Consider the following 16614-nt stretch of genomic DNA (forward strand, 5'->3'; position numbering starts at 1 on the left):
CCCTCCCCCCGCGTCCCGATATTTGACTTGGGTGATCTGGTCACCCTATCAGCAACAGCCCTTTGTTCTGTGCTGATCAGCTGCTGAGATCCCCTGGCCGCTTCCAATGCCCACTTATAACCTTCCCCCTGCCCTCTGCTGGGCTCAGGGCTCAGCTGGTGACTCTGTGGAGCCTGCATGACTGTTTGCCCTCAGAGGATTCAATATAATCCATGTCGCCTCCCCAGAGCTTCCCCACCCTTCTTAGGAATTCAAAAAACAAGGCTGCAGGATAAGCCTCCAGGTTCCATGAGCCCCTCACAGGTGTGCGTTGATTTAGCATCCCTGGGAGCTAGGGAAGGATACCGCCAGCAGCTGCTTTTTACAGATGAAAAGCTGAAACTTTCCGTGGGAATTAAAACCATTCTCCAACCATCTCCCTTTACAGTAGGACTATACAGGAGGGCCATATCTGACTAGTCAGCTGATCTCTGAAGTAGCTGGTCATTTTGCAGGCCCCTGAAGTATTAGATTTTTGTCTCATGTTGTATTTGTTGAAACTTATTCAAAGTTAATAAACTATTACATAGCCGGCCAAATAACCGAACTCACCATAGTCAGGGAGGCAGCGTAGCCTACTGACTAGTGCCCAGCTCTTAAACTCAGGAGACCTCAGTTCTGGTCCCAGCTCTGCTGCTGGTCTGCTGGGTGACCTCAGGTAGTCCCTCCACCTCTCTGTGTTTCGACTTCTCCAGCTGTAAAACAGGGATGATCAGGAAGGGGAAGAGCATATTTGGATACAGACTGGCTAACCTAGTGAGGAGGGCTTTAAACTAGGTTTGAAGGGGGCAGGTGATCAAAGCCCACAGGAAAGTCAAAAACATGGAGACCTGGGAGAAGTGTTGGAATTTGGGGGAGCATGGACTGTTATATCAGGGATAAAGGAGAGACAAGACAGAACTGGGCGGGAATCAAATCAGGATCTTAGATGTCTGTATACTAATGCGAGAAGTATGGGGAATAAGCAAGAAGAACTCAAAATGCTAGTAAATAAACACAACTATGACATAGTTGGCAGACTTGGTGGGATAATACACATGACTGGAATATTGGCAGAGAAGGGTACACCTTGCTCTGGAAGGACAAGCAGGGGAAAAAGGGAGGTATTGCCTTATATATTAAAAATGTACACACTTGGACAGAAGATGAGATGGAAATAGGAGACAGACTTGTTGAAAGGTCTGGGTAAGGGTAAAAGGGGTAAAAACCAAGGATGATGTCATGGTAGAGGTCTACTACAGACCACCTACCCAGGAAGAATCATAGAATCATAGAATATCAGGGTTGGAAGGGACCTCAGGAGGTGGTGGTGATGGGGGACTTCAACTACCCAGACATCTGTTGGGAAAATAACACAGCAGGGCACAGATTATCCCACAAGTTCGTGGAATGTGTTGGATAATTTTTTTTTTTATTTCAGAAGGTGGAGAAAGCTACTGGGAAGAGGCTGTTCTAGATTTGATTTTACAAATAGGGAGGAACTGGTTGAGAATTTGAAAGTGGAAGGCAGCTTAGGTGAAAGTGATCATGAAATGGTAGAGTTCATGATTCTAAGGACTGGTAGGAAGGAGAACAGCACAATAAAGACAATGGATTTCAAGAAGGCAACTTTAGCAAACTCAGGGAGTTGGTAGGTTAAATCCCATGGGAAGCAAGTCTAAGGGGAAAAACAATTGAAGACAGTTGGCCGTTTTTCAGAGGTATTATTAAGGGCACAAGAGTAAACCGTACCACTGCATAGGAAAGCTAGGAAATATGGCAAGAGACCACCTTGGCTTAACCAGGAGATCTTCAATGATCTAAAACTCAAAAAAGAGTCCTACAAAAAGTGGAAACTTGGTCAAATTACAAAGGATGAATATAAACAAATAACACAAGTATGTAGGGACAAAATTAGAAAAGCCAAGGCACAAAATGAGATCAAACTAGGTAGGGACATAAAAGGAAACAAGAAAACATTCTACAAATACATTAGAAGCAAGAGGAAGAACAAGGACAGAGTAGGCCCATTACTCAATGAGGGGAGAAAAACAATAACAGAAAACGTGGAAGTGGCAGAGGTGCTTAATGACTTCTTTGTTTCAGTTTTCACCCAGAAGGTTGGTGGTGATTGGACGTCTAACATAGTGAATGCCAGTGAAAATGAGGTAGGATCAGAGGCTAACGTAGGGAAAGAAGAAGTTAAAAATTACTTAGACAAGTTAGATGTCTTCAAGTCACAAGGGCCTGATGAAATGCATCCTAAAATACTCAAGGAGCTGACTGAGGAAATATCTGAGCCATTAGTAATTATCTTTGAGAAGTCATGGAAGATGGGAGAGATTCCAGAAGACTAGAAAAGGGCAAATTTAGTGCATATCTATAAAAAGGGAAATAAGGACAACCCGGGGAATTACAGACCTGGCAATTAGATACTGCGTAATAAAATACATGTTTATTTTCTTGCCTAATTACCCTGAATTAATCAGGGAATAAAACAGTGAGGATAGGGCCTGAGTCTCTGACATCTGTTTTCAATAACAGAACTTCATCCCAAACTGCCTTTGCAGCACTCGTCATGATTAGCGCCAGCCCAATGTAGATTCCCACAAAGCAGCATCCCTCTCAGCAACTTTCCTAGAGAATCAGTTTAATGGAAAAGGAAAAGCTGTTAGCAAATTCCAGTGCTGGTAGCATGACTTTGCCAGGATCAAAGCATCCAGCCCCCTCGGGCTGCCACAGGATTGGAAGATTGCTTTTTTGTTATTGCTTTTCTTTAAAATTCTCCAACTGTATGAAAGCAGCTGGAAACTGACAACTGGTTCCATCTCACCAGCACAGTGCAGATGAGGAATTTTCACTTCTTCTCAGGCAATCCAAGTGCCCACTGCTATGCCTTCACAATCCAATTAACCAGTCAGGCCTTTTAACTCAGCTGTGGTGGCTTTAACAGCATCCAAAGAACAGCAACAAGAAAATGCATCAACAGCAGCACATCCAGTTATCACAGGACATGGCTTTTTGTTGACAAATTATATCCAACCCCACTCCCTTCTTCAGCAGCGATCGCTTCCAGACAGACACTACCAGCTCTGAAGATTTCAGACCTCAAACGTGCAGTTACCACTCGGGCTGTCAAGCGATTAAAAAAATTTATTGTGATTAATCGCACTGTTAAACAATAATAGAATGCCATTTATTTAAATATTTTGGATGTTTTCTACATTTTCAAATATCTTGATTTCAACTACAACACAGATACAAAGTGTACAATGATCACTTTATATTTATTTTTGAATACAAGTATTTGCACTGTAAAAAAACAAAAGAAATAGTATTTTTCAATTCACCTAATAAAAGTACTGTAGTGCAATCTCTTTATTATGAAAGTTGAACTTAAAAATGTAGAATTATGTACCAAAAACTGCATTCAAAAATAAAACAGGAATGTGGCACTGTTGTCGCTAGTGTCACAAGATATTTACATGCCAGATGCGCTAAAGATTCATGTGTCCCTTCATGCTTCAGCCACTATTCCAGGGGATGTGCATCCATGCTGATGACGGGTTGTGCTCAATAACAATCTAAAGCAGTGCAGACAGACACATTTTCATTATCATCATCTGAGTCAGATGCCACCAGCAGAAGGTTGATTTTCTTTTTTGGTGGTTCGGGTTCTGTAGTTTCCGCATCAGTGTGTTGCTCTTTTATGACTTCTGAAAGCATTCTCCACACCTCGTCCCTCTCAGATTTTGGAAGGCACTTCAGATTCTTAAACCTTGGCTCAAATGCTGTAGCTATCTTTAGAAATCTCACGTTGGTATCTTCTTTGCATTTTGTCTAATCTGCAGTGAAAGTGTTCTTAAAATGAACAACATGTGCTGGGTCATCATCGGAGACTGCTATAACATGAAATATATGGCAGAATGCGGGTAAAATAGAGCAGGGGACATACGATTCTCCCCCAAGTAGTTCAGTCACAAATTTAATTAATGCATTATTTTTTTAATGAGCGTCATCAGCATGGAAGCATGTCCTCTGGAATGGTGGCCGAAGCATGAAGGGGCATACGAATGTTTAGCATATCTGACATGTAAATACCTTGCAATGCCAGCTACAAAAGTGCCTGTTCTCACTTTCTGGTGACATTGTAAATAAGAAGCGGGCAGCATTATCTCCTGGAAATGTAAACAAACTTGTTTGTCTCAGCGATTGGCTGAACAAGAAGTAGGATTGAGTGGACTTGTAGGCTCTGAAGTTTTACATTGTTTTGTTCTTGAGTTCAGTTATGTAACAACAACAAAATCTACATTTGTAAGTTGCACTTTCAGGACAAAGAGATTGCACTACAGTACTTGTATGTGGTGAATAGAAAAATACTATTTCTTTTGTTTATCATTTTTACAGTGTAAATATTTGTAATAAAAATAATATACACTTTGATTTCAATTACAACACAGAATACAATATACACCTCTACATCGATATAATGCTGTCCTTGGGAGCCAAAAAATCTTACCGCATTATAGGTGAAACCACGTTATATTGAACTTGCTTTGATCCACTGGAGTGCGCAGCCCCCACCCCCCCAGAGCACTGCTTTACCACGTTATGTCCAAATTCATGTTATATCAGGTCATGTTATATCGGGGTAGAGGTGTATTTGAAAATGTAGAAACATATCCAAAATATTTAATAAATTTCAATTGGTATTCTATTGTTTAACAGTGCGATTAAAACTGTGATTAATTGCAATTAATTTTTTTGAGTTAATCATGTAAATTAACTGTGATTAGTTGACTGCCCTAGTTACCGCACATGCTTGCCAAAGTTTGTATAGGTCCACACACTCTTCTCATCAGTGTCAGTGTTGTCACAAGGCAGCCAGCTGCAGCTGAGTTTTGTGACTTCAGTGCAGTTGTAACGTTCCCCTGGTGTTATCTGGACCGGTGATCTGCTCGGTCACTCCAATCCTCAACTCTGGGGGCCAGCCTTACCCTGCTCTGCCGTGAGAACCCCACTCCCGGGCTGTTCACGCACAGCCTCTGGCATGTAAGCTGCTCCCAGTTACGTCAGTGAGCACTTTTGGCCACCCACTGCTTGGATTGTGCAACCGAATGACACTAGCCAATATCTCCGGCCCCAGACACAACCCTAGGAACCTCCGTCTTGCAGTGTCTAGTTATGCCCGCTGGACGCTGCAAGCTTATATGAGTTCATCAATTTAACTAAGAAATTGATATTTACCAGGCTTGCTATCCCAAGGGGAGTCTCTGACATGCTTCAAACCGAACACACTGCTTCAGGTAGAATAAACTAACACATTTATTAACTTCAAAGAGAGAGATTTTAAGTGATTATAAGTCAAAGCACAACAAGTCAGATTTGGTCAATGAAATAAAAGCAAAATGCATTCTAAGCTGATCTTAACACTTTCAGTGCCCTTACAAACTTAGATGCTTCTCAGCACAGGCTGATGCGTTGGCCTTCAGCCAGGCTCTCCCCTTTAATCAGCACTTCAGTTGCTTGGTAGTGGTGTCTGTAGATGGAGGTGGAAGAGAGAGAGCCTGGCAAACATCTCTCCCTTTTATCATGTTCTTTCTTCCCTCTTGGCTTTGCCACCCCCCTTCACAGTCAGGTGAGCATTACCTCATCGTCATCCCAAACTGACCAAGGGAAGGGGAGTGACTCACTCGAGAGTCCAACAGATTCTTTGTTGCTGCCTAGGCCAGTGTCCTTTGTTCCTGTGAGGCTGGGCTGGGTTTGTCCCATACATGCCCTGATGAGGTGTGAACTGCCCCTCTGTTCCTGGAGAGTTTTTGCCTGGGTTTGTTTTAAGCCATGAGGATACATTTTCAGCCTCATAACTTTATACATGAAATGACAACCTATAACATTACAATAACAACAATGCTCAGTGCATCATGAGCCTTCCGAAGACACCCGACATGACAAACTTTGCACTGGATATCACGCAATCATATTATAAGGATGAACATGGGGGTGCAGGGTGTTTCCCCGAGGTACAGCATGTCACAGCAGTCATCAAAAGACAGTCACCAACAAAGCTGAGCAGAAACTGGAATTTCCATCCCATTGCTGCCTACATCTCTCATGGTTAGAGCTGGGTGGGAAATTGGTTGACCACTTTTGTTGGATGGAAATCAAGGAAAAACATTTGTGCATTATTTTAAGGGACATTTTAGGGAAACACTATTTCCCTTAGCAATATCCTGTGTTTTTCTCTCAAGTGTACATTTCTGCTGCCCTCAAGTATACAATGCAATTATCATCCGCTTCAATGTAATGTTCCAAATGGTACTTATTATGAGTTTTGATACATGTCAATACATCTTTGTTTTCTGAAATCAATTCATAAAACTCGACATGTTCAATTGAAATTAACTTTAATTTGATGCTCAGCCTTAACAGAATCAATAGTTAGTAGGTCTGCGATCTGTCTAAGTCACTCTACACAAAGAAAATATTCTTCCCACTGCTGTATTTGAGGTAGGTATGGACGTAATAAATTCCACAATTTTTAAGATATTGGGAGAAGAAGGAACTGGCTGCCACTTTTCAACATCCCACACTTTCCCCTGCACACAATATTCACTGAACCTTCTAAGGGGCATTTGCTATTTACTTAGCTATTAATGAACTTTCACTTTCCAGAAGTTTTCTAAATTCTACCAAGCATTTCCTCGCCTGTGTGACATGTACGAAAAGAGACACATAAGGTGCCACAAGTACTCCTGTTCTTCTTTTTATGGGGTGGAGAAACATCTGAATATTTAATATCATGTTTTAACTGGTAACATCTGTGACGGGTTGGATCACAGAAACCCCCTTGGAAGCTGCCACCAGATGTGCAAAGACTACCCCTGCTTCTGTTTTCCCTGCCAGCTCAGGACTCCAGCACCCTGTCTTGCTGAGCCAGACACTCCCGTCTGGCTCCAGACACAGACCCAGGGTCTGAATCACTTGTCCCAAAGCTGCAAGTTTACCTGAAAACAGCTCGCAGTAGCGTGCTTGTCTTTACCACTCAGATGCCCAGCTCCCAATGGGGTCTAAACCCAGATAAATCCGTTTTACCCTGCATAAAGTTTATGCAGGGCAAACTCATAAATTGTTCGCCCTCTATAACACTGATAGAGAGATATGCACAGTTGTTTGCTCCCCCAGGTATTAATACATACTCTGAGTGAATTACTAAATAGAAAGTGATTTTATTAAATACAGACAGTAGGATTTAAGTGGTTCAAAGTAGTAACAGACAGAACAAAGTAAGTCACAAGCAAAATAAAATAAAATGCGCAAATCTATGCCTAATCAAACTGAATACAGATAATCTCACCCTCAGAGATGCTTCAGTAAATTTTCCTCAGACTGGACACCTTCCAGGCCTGGGCACAATTCTTTCCCCTGGTGCAGCTCTTGTTGCAGCTCAGGTGATAGCTAGGGGATTCTTCATGATGGCTTCTTCCCCTCTCTCTTCTCTTCCCCCCTTTATATATCTTTTGCATAAGGCGGGAACTCTTTGTCTCTCTGGGTTTCCACCCCCCCTCACTGGAAAAGCACCAGGTTAAAGATGGATTCCAGTTCAGGTGACATGATCACATGTCACTGCAAGACTTCATTACTCACTTGCCAGCACACACATATACAGGGAGACTCACAGGTAAATACAGCCATCTGCAGACAATGGGAGTCATCAAGATTCCAAACCATCATTAATGGTCCACACTTTACACAATTACAATAGGCCCTCAGAGTTACATTTTATATTTCTAGTTTTAGATACAAGAGTGGTACATTTATACAAATCAGATGATCATACTCAGTAGATTATAAGCTTTGTAATGATACCTTACAAGAGACCTTTTGCATGAAGCATATCCCAGTTACGTTACATTCACTTATTACCGTATTTTCTCTAAAACCAGCTCAGTTACATTATATTGACTTATTGTCAAGTTTTTATAAAACCATATAGACTGCACAACGTCACAACGTCTTCCACATGAAGCCACAGACATGATTTTTATTTCAGGTGTGCAATTCAGTGCAGTCTTAGGACAACATCTAAGGAACACTTTTTTTTCTTAGCTTTGTGGTTAGATTTTGGTAAAAGACTAGGTTTCTTCAGGCTGAATTCAACACCAAAGACAAGGTTTAATCAATAATACCACATTGCTTAATGCTGCTCTGCAAGGATTTGATTCAGCCTTCCCTTACCTGGGCCACAAATCAATGAAATAAGTGAGTCAAGGGACGTCCCTTAGAATAAAGGATGGGGGGTCACCCTAAGGAACAAATCAGTGATGGGGACATGGATTTTACTCAGATAACCGGGACACAGGAGACATTCAAGGGCATGATGGTCTAGATAATACTTAGTCCTGCCATGAGTATAGGGGACGGGACTAGATGACCTCTTGAAGTCCCTTCCAGTCCTACGATTCTATGATTCAGCCATTCAGCAGTGGGGTGGCCTCCCCCGCAGCCAGGGGCTTGTCTTCCTCCTCCTTGCTGCCCTGGCTAGGGGTCCCTGCTCTGTCCCGCTCACACCCCCTCCATGACAGCGGGGTTGCAGAGGGCTCCCAGCACTGCCGCATGGCCAGTGGCACCCAATCCCTGCAAGTGCAAGGTGTCGGGGGGAGGCAGCAGTCCTGATGGGAATGAGCAGAGACCCCCCCAGTCAGGCCTGCAGCCTTCTCGGCACCTTGAGCCTGCAGGAATCAAGTGCCACCAGCCCTGCGGCAGCTCTGGGAGCCCTCTGCAGCCCGGTTGTCACCGCCCTGCTCATTCACGCCCATGATGGCAGGGCTGCAGAGGGCTCCCTGCAGTGGCACAGGAGCTATTCGGCAGCAGGCTGTCCTCCTCCGCTGCCAGGAGCTCATCCTCTTCTTCCTCCTTCAGGCCTGGCTGGGGGTCTCTGCTCTATTATCTGAACCTCCACATTCTCCGACGCCCTGCCTGGGCCCCCAGCAGGAACTGCGGGCTGCAGAGGGCGGGCATCTCTTGTATCTCATGGTGGGGAACAAGGAAGGGATGTGGAGAACGTGGGTTTGGATGACGGGGAGTGTGCTGGACTTCATTTAGATTTTCCTGACAGAAAATGGGAAAATGGGAACATTTGAATTTTGTGGTGTAGCAGTTCACAGACTCACCAGTGCGGCACCTCCTGCTGGCCATCTGGAAATTAGCTCTTTTTTAGCCTTGGAGCACCCTCTGCTAGCTGGTGGCTCACCTGCCTCAGGCCCCATGTCCCTCCCTGACCCCGGTGCCCCTTTACCTCAGGGCTCTGCCCCAGCAGTACCCCCACAGTCTGGGTCTCCCCTCCCAGGGGAACCCCCAACCCTCTATCCCCACCTTGCCTCAGTGACTACTGCCAGTCGTCATCTAGCTCCCGCACACTGGGGCAGACGGCAGTCTGTAATGACCACTCATCACTGGCAAGGAGGTGGGACTTGCCTATCCCCGGCCTACAGCTCTTTAGCCCCAGTACCTGCCTTGGGCCTTTACCAAGCCTGCAGCCTTGGGGGTTGCCAGGCTGGAGCTCCCCAGCACCACTCTGGGTACCCTGCTCCCAGGCAGCCAGGTCCTTCTCCCTCCAAGGCTAGAGTGAGACTGTCCCCTGCATGCTAGCTCTGCAGCTCTTTTATAGGGCGCAGCCTGGCCCCGATTGGCTGCCTCAAGCCCGCTCCTGATTGGGTCCCTGGGGCAGCCCTTTCCCAGGGCAGTTTTTAACCCCCTCCAGACCGGAGCAGGGTGACTGCCCTGTTACATGTGGAAATTGCTTTTTCCATCCAAAAATCATTTGGATGGAAAATTCCCACCCAGTGTATCCCGGGGATTCCCAAGGTGCTTCTCTACTGGAATTCCCATAAGGCCATCTCTTCTGGGTAGCTGAGCTGTTGAAGTATTGACATTTGTTGATAAGCTGGTAAAAGCCCAGTGCTGGCTTGTACTGTGAGCCGCTCTACTGCTGAAGAGTGTGCATGCAAAACTACCAGTGGGCATGGGCAGGGAAGGGGGTGCGCCCAGACCTACGTGCTCGTTCAATCCCCACCTTGCATTCATGCACTGGAGGTTTTGCCATGTTCCCCATGGGCACCTGCCCATTTCTACTCACCCTGTTAAAAAGAGAGACAATGTTTCTGCCATAGCAATATTTGTCCACTCCAGTCAGTCTGGCTTTCAGGAAGCACCATTCAAAAGTTTCCTTTTTCAGATTCTGCCTCCATCTAAATCTGGTCACATTTCTATGTGCCGCACCATGCGCAAAGTGGTGGGAGGGCTTGAGGAAGCCTCCCTCCTATACACGCCCCTGTGAGGGGCCAGCCACGTCCAGACTGTTCATGTAAAACCCAGAAAGTTCAGAGTCTACAGTAGCTGGTGCAATGTCGGAGCAATTTCATTTTGCTTTGGTGCCTGGGCTCTGGTATGCTCAGCTTGCGTTCAGCGGGAGCCCCAGACTCTCTGACTCTAAGCTGGAGATGAGATTTAAGATTGTAGCAAGGGTGGTGGAAGGTCACTAATGAAGGACACTTGCTTCTGGGATTAACCCTGTCCCTGCTGATTCTGCTGCTGCTTTGCACTTTCCTGACGCCTACCTTGGCTCAGCTGCTGAGGAGGGGCTGAGAGCCCTCCGTCTAAGCAAGCACATGAATGACAACCCTGATCATAAAGATAAGAACGGCACCGCCCCCTGCACAGCTCAGAATCAGCGCCGAGCCATTTGCAGTGTTTGTGATATAGTGCTTGCCAAAAGGTCAAAAAACAAGGAATCTTTTTTTAAAAAAACAAAAAATTCACTCATGTTTTTTACGTTTTCTGCCCTGCCCACCCCACAGCTTGTGACAATTGTCACGCTGCCAACTGTCCCCAGGGAGAGCAAGCGAGTGATTTTGGTTCCCAGTGCAGAAGCTCTCACTAGAGAGCCCAGCTGTGCTGTCCAAACAGAGCAAGAGACAGTCCCTGCCCACAGAGCTCACAGGCTAGAGCAAAGTATGGGGGGGACTCAGCAAACTCATCTCATCTCATCTCACCACCACGCCCCATGAGATGGGAACAATGGTCGATCCCTGCTGAGCTGGGCAGGATTCACACTGGGGACCCAGAGGGACAGGTTCTGTCACTCACTGGCAGCACCTGGGGCATACAGGCCCCGGGAGCGGTCATGTGTCCCATGGAGAGCCAGGCCAGCTTCTGGAAAGAAACGTTTATTAAATTGAGTTCTGCCCTTTTTGACCCTCACACAGGCAGGGCCCCCTCTCTGGACACAGGCTAAATCTTCCATACTCCGCTCTCTGTCTCACACATACTCCTGCGCTGTGAAAGTCACCCAGCAAAGCCTGTTGATTTGAGCTAGGTGCAGGTGCCCAGGACATCGCCCACTGATCAGTGTCGCAGTTGGATACCATTGTAACCATGGATCCAGGGTGTGGGTAGCAGATCTATAGTATCCCTCCCAGCTTCAGCATTACGGAGCAGCGGCGGCTACTTCAGCACAGTTTCTCTTAGAGGTAATTTTTCTAAGTGCTGTAGCCACACAACCTTATTTACTTTGATCCCCCTCTGAAGGGGTCACTCTGGGAGTTCTCAGCACCTTTTCCTCCCTCAGCCATCTTGTGAAGTGTGCCGTCTGCAGCCCAGCAGCGGGTGCTCTCCAATCAATGCGCTTGCACAGCGCATCCTAAGCCTCCCTGCAGCTGTTTGAATTGAAATGTTGAATTGAAGTTGTGGGGGGTGGCATAGAGAAATTGGCAGGCTTGTTTAACGCGGGGGGTTTCATGTACCGTGTCCTGGATAACAACATGAACAAAATGAAACTGGCTCTTTATTAAGAGAATTATTTACAGAGGTGCTGCAACAGCAGCTAGCATTCCAGCCATGTGTACACAGATGGACTTCCTGGTGCTTCCGCCAAACTCTTCCTTCCTGCAAGCTGTGCTACTCCCTCCAAGTTCCATGCAGGTTGTTACAAGGGGTAAGGGTCTGTTATGTTGCCCTCCCTACCAGAGCAGAGTTAAGGTGATGTGGCTGTGTTGTGTGGAAAGGGTTACCTGCTTTTCCAATGTTTGTGTTTTGTTTTTTCTGGTAGCACTACCTTATCTCCCCCTTTCCTGGGGATATGAGTCTGGTTTGTCATTGGTTGTAAACCTAATGATATATTTGGCTGGTGGGAGGTCAGAGTGATTATGTGGGAAGCCTTCACCTGAGCAGTCCCTGGTTTTCTAAGGTTCAGGTTGGGACAGCCAGGGGCAGTAGCTGTGTGGCAGCAACCTTCCCTCCACCATGTGAACCTTTTGTGTGAATGAATAATCCTGGTCCCTCCGGGCGTAACGTGAGTGAAACCCCTGCTCAGTGTCTCCACGTTTCCTCTGCTCCACTAGCGCCAGTTTCTGAGTTGGTGTAAATGGGGCTGATGGAGCTTCACCAATTGTCACCAGCAGAGGATTTGTCCCTGCAGCTCTGGCCCGCTGAGCAAGCCCATTATGATTCAGACTTTTGGCTTGCATCGCCGAGAAAGGGAGGATTGTCTAGTGGTTAGAGCCTAGGGCTTGAGAGACCCTGGTTCTATTCCCTCCTATATCACAAAATACTTGGGGGAGTCATTTAGCCACTGTGTGACTCAGTTCCCCCTGTGTGCAGTGGGGATAATAGGACGGCTGTAGCTCACGGGAGTGTTGTGAGGATAAAGACATTAAAGCCTGTGAAGTGCTTTGAGATCTACTGATGAAAGCAGGTAAGAGGAAGAGCCAGGTATTATTGCAGGGCCAGACTGGTAGCCAGACAAATTCAGGGAGGAATGTGAGGAGCCAGCTTGCCTTGCAGACTGGCAGGCTTGGATGGAAACTGGATTTCCCCAACGATCCTTAGGCTCCACGCAGTCATTCCTGCCCCCTCTGCATGGCCATTACAAACCACAAGCCACTAAGGGCCCAATGTGGCGGCAAGTTAGCCAAATCGCACGCAGTGACTTTGTCCTTGCCAGGGTTGTTCCTGACGGGAGGGGAGAGCCAACCCTCCATAGCTGGAGGAATGACATACTTCACTTTAACCGTTCAGGAGGTCACTGGAATGACCTCTGCTGGGGTTTCAGTACCGTCCGGCCAAGCTTGGCTTTTGATTGCTGATTGTTTAACTGTCTAGAGCTGCCTCTGAATGTTTAGCACAGGATTCTATTTTTGGACTCGTTATCGGCATGGATCGGAAAATCTCCCTCTGTGTGGGTTGGTGGGAACTCTGTTATGGTTTGATATAGAACATCTGTTTCTGCTGAGGTGGTTAGTGCTAATATAGGAAATAGTAGCTATTAGCTTTTACCATGGAACATTTGCATTCATGGGGCTCTATTTTTACCACTTCATTTTACCACTATTTCTACCACTAGTTTATTCAGAAGCCAAGAAAAAAAAATACAGCCTCTTTGATGCTAACACTCTGAGACTTCATCTTAATCCCAGTAGTCTCTGAATATGGAGTTACTTCTGCCCTGTTTCAAAAGGCCAGTGGTTGTAAAGTATTGTATGCAACGGAGCTGGGTTCATAGCAAAAGAAATCAGTTGGTAAGTGCTTTTAACTTCTGTAAAAAGAACAGGAGTACTTGTGGCACCTTAGAGACTAACAAATTTATTTGGGCGTAAGCTTTCGTGGGCTAAAACCCACTTCATCGGATGCATACAATGGAAAATACAGTAGGAAGATATCTATACACAGAGAACATGAAAAAATGGGGGTTGCCATACCAACTGTAATGAGACTAATCAATTAAGGTGGGCTATTATCAGCAGGAGAAAGAAAACTTTTGTAGTGATAATCAGGATGTCCCATTTCAAACAGTTGACAAGAAGGGGTGAGTAACAGTAGGGGGAAAATTAACATGGGAAAATAGTTTTTAGTTTGTTTAATGACCCATCCACTCCCAGTTTTTAGTCAAGCCTAATTTAATGGTGTCCAGTTTGCAAATTAATTCCAGTTCTGCAGTTTCTCGTTGGAGTCTGTTTTTGAAGTTTTTCTGTTGAAGAATTGTGACTTTTAGGTCTGTAATTGAGTGTCCAGGGAGGCTGAAGTGTTCTCCAACTGGTTTTTGAATGTTATAATTCTTGACATCTAATTTGTGTCCATTTATTCTTTTGCGTAGAGACTGTCCGGTTTGGCCAATGTACATGGCAGAGGGGCATTGCTGGCACATGATGACATATATCACATTGGTGGATGTGCAGGTGAACAAGCCCCTGAAGGTGTAGCTGTTATGATTAGATTCTATGATGGTGTCCCTTGAATAGATATGTGGACAGAGTTGGCAATGGGCTTTGTTGCAAGGATAGGTTCCTGGGTTACTGTTTTTTTTGTGTGGTTGCTGGTAAGTATTTGCTTTAGGTTGGGGGACTGTCTGTAAGTGAGGACTGCACGGCTACCACTCTGAAACCTTTAACTTTTGTGAAAACCTTAAGTTTGTTTGTGTTTTATTTGTGGGCTTGCACTATTTGCTATCAATTCCAAAAGTTTCCCAGAATTCGGGTCTGGATGATTATTCACACCAGGAAGTTCATTATTCACTGTTATTCTCTTATTTGAAAATAGTTAAGCCATCCAATCAGGGAGTACAAACAATAACATGTCCAAAGCCCAGTCCACCAGTTAGAACAGAGTTCACAAACATGCCCTGGACTGAAAATTGTCCGCATGAATCAGTGAATATTTGCAAATGATGTACACTTTTGGTGAAAATCAGGAATATTTTGGAAGTTGTTTGCTAAACAAGCCAGGGATTAAATTTGAAATGAATATTGTAACTAACAGTTTGACCAGCTTTAGTTTGCAACCAAGTTTTCAATATAATCAGTTTAATATCAGCACTATCACATTTCTTCCATCTTGGTGTATTTAGTGGTTATGATTTTCAGACTTAATTTCGAATGAAAATCTCTGTCATCATGACATCCAGTTCACTGTTTGTTTCACACAAGGGAATGGGGCAGATCCTCAGTGCCACTGAATGGAGCCATGACAATTTACACCATCTGAGGACCTGCCCCAGTTTATTTTGTGGATTCAGAGATGTCCAGGAAGGGAGTTCATTCACCACCAACAAAATGTGGCTTCTGAATTCTTGCCATAAACAACTGCTTATAGACAACTTTCCATTTTTGCAAAGATAAAATAATTCCATTTGCCAGAGGGGCAGAATGGGACAAAAGGACAGGGGAGAAATCCTGTGTATGAAAGTGCAACGTGGTGACAGCAGCAGAGGAAACACTGTGAACAATCATTTTAATTCCAATCTGCATGGGTAGCAGTTTTCTTGGCAGCCTGAAGATGGCACATTAGTTCACTTTGCTACGAAATATAAGAGCTTAATGTCCCACATGACTGAGTCAGTCACATGGTCTCAGAGGAGAAATTAGAAAGAGGGCAACAGAATGGAAAGGAGAAATATTGTGGCCAGGCATGACAATTAACTAGCTAAGATAGGGCCACACTACAGTTCCACAAAGCAGCCACAGATCATCGCTGGAATGGCATAACGCAGCCAGCATGAATCTGGCCCATAGTTCTCAAAAGAGAACACCAATGAAGCAGCTAAAATTCTCTAGTTGGCAGTGCTCCGTGGCCCAGCTATCAGCTCCTCTCTGTGTCTTTTCAGCTCTACCCTTGGTGCATGAGAAAAGCCATTCTCCTGTAGCTCTGAGTGGGACGAGAGTCTGTCCCAGGTTTCCTGAGGAGAGGGAGAACTCTATCCCAGGCTTCACATAGGAGACTCCTGCCCAGGAGCCGCAGATATGGCACAAACCACCTCTCCGGGAGAGGTGGTTCCCTTGGCCTCCCATTCACTCCTGCCATGCAGACTATAGGAACTAAGGTGTGATATTCCCCAGGGTGCAATCGGAATTGCTGGGTCCCCTTAGCTCTCCAGCCTGGGATACCTTCTACACTGCTTTGCTGGGGAACAGCTGCCCCTCCAGGCTCTGCACACACAGCCACTAGCATGTGAAATCACTCCCAGCTGAATACATGAATGCTATGCCCAGCCGTGAATTACATACAGGGTGACACTCACATAGCCCCAGTCCCATCCTTTCTCCCCATAAATGTGCATCTTGTACTGCGCAGTAACCCCCTGGACAGCACAAGCTCATCGATAGTTTGTCATTCCAACACTGGGTAATGATTATGCACCAGCCATGTTGACCTAAGTAGAGATTCAGTCGAAATGTACACTGGCTTACATAAAACAATAAAACATGTTTATTAACTAGAGACAGAGAGATTTTAAGTGATTGCAAGAGATAAGGCATAAAAGTCAGAATTGGTTACAAAAGAAATTAAAAGTTGAAACTGCAAGTTAACCCTTAAATGAATGAATGAATGAATATCTCTCTCACCATAAGCTGTAACAGTTCACAGACTGGATTCCTTTCCAGCCAGGGACACATTCCCCTTGCCCTCCCACCCCAAGTTTAATGTTCTTCAAGTATTCATTGATGTCATGAGCAGAGAGATGGGAGGAGAAGAGAGGGATCATGTGGAGGTCACTTTTTCTTATTTTTATACCCTCCTCTCTTTGAGGATTACCCCCTGCCG

The sequence above is a fragment of the Trachemys scripta genome, chromosome 17, assembly GCF_013100865.1.
Source record: "Trachemys scripta elegans isolate TJP31775 chromosome 17, CAS_Tse_1.0, whole genome shotgun sequence".
NCBI classification, from domain to species: domain Eukaryota; kingdom Metazoa; phylum Chordata; order Testudines; family Emydidae; genus Trachemys; species Trachemys scripta.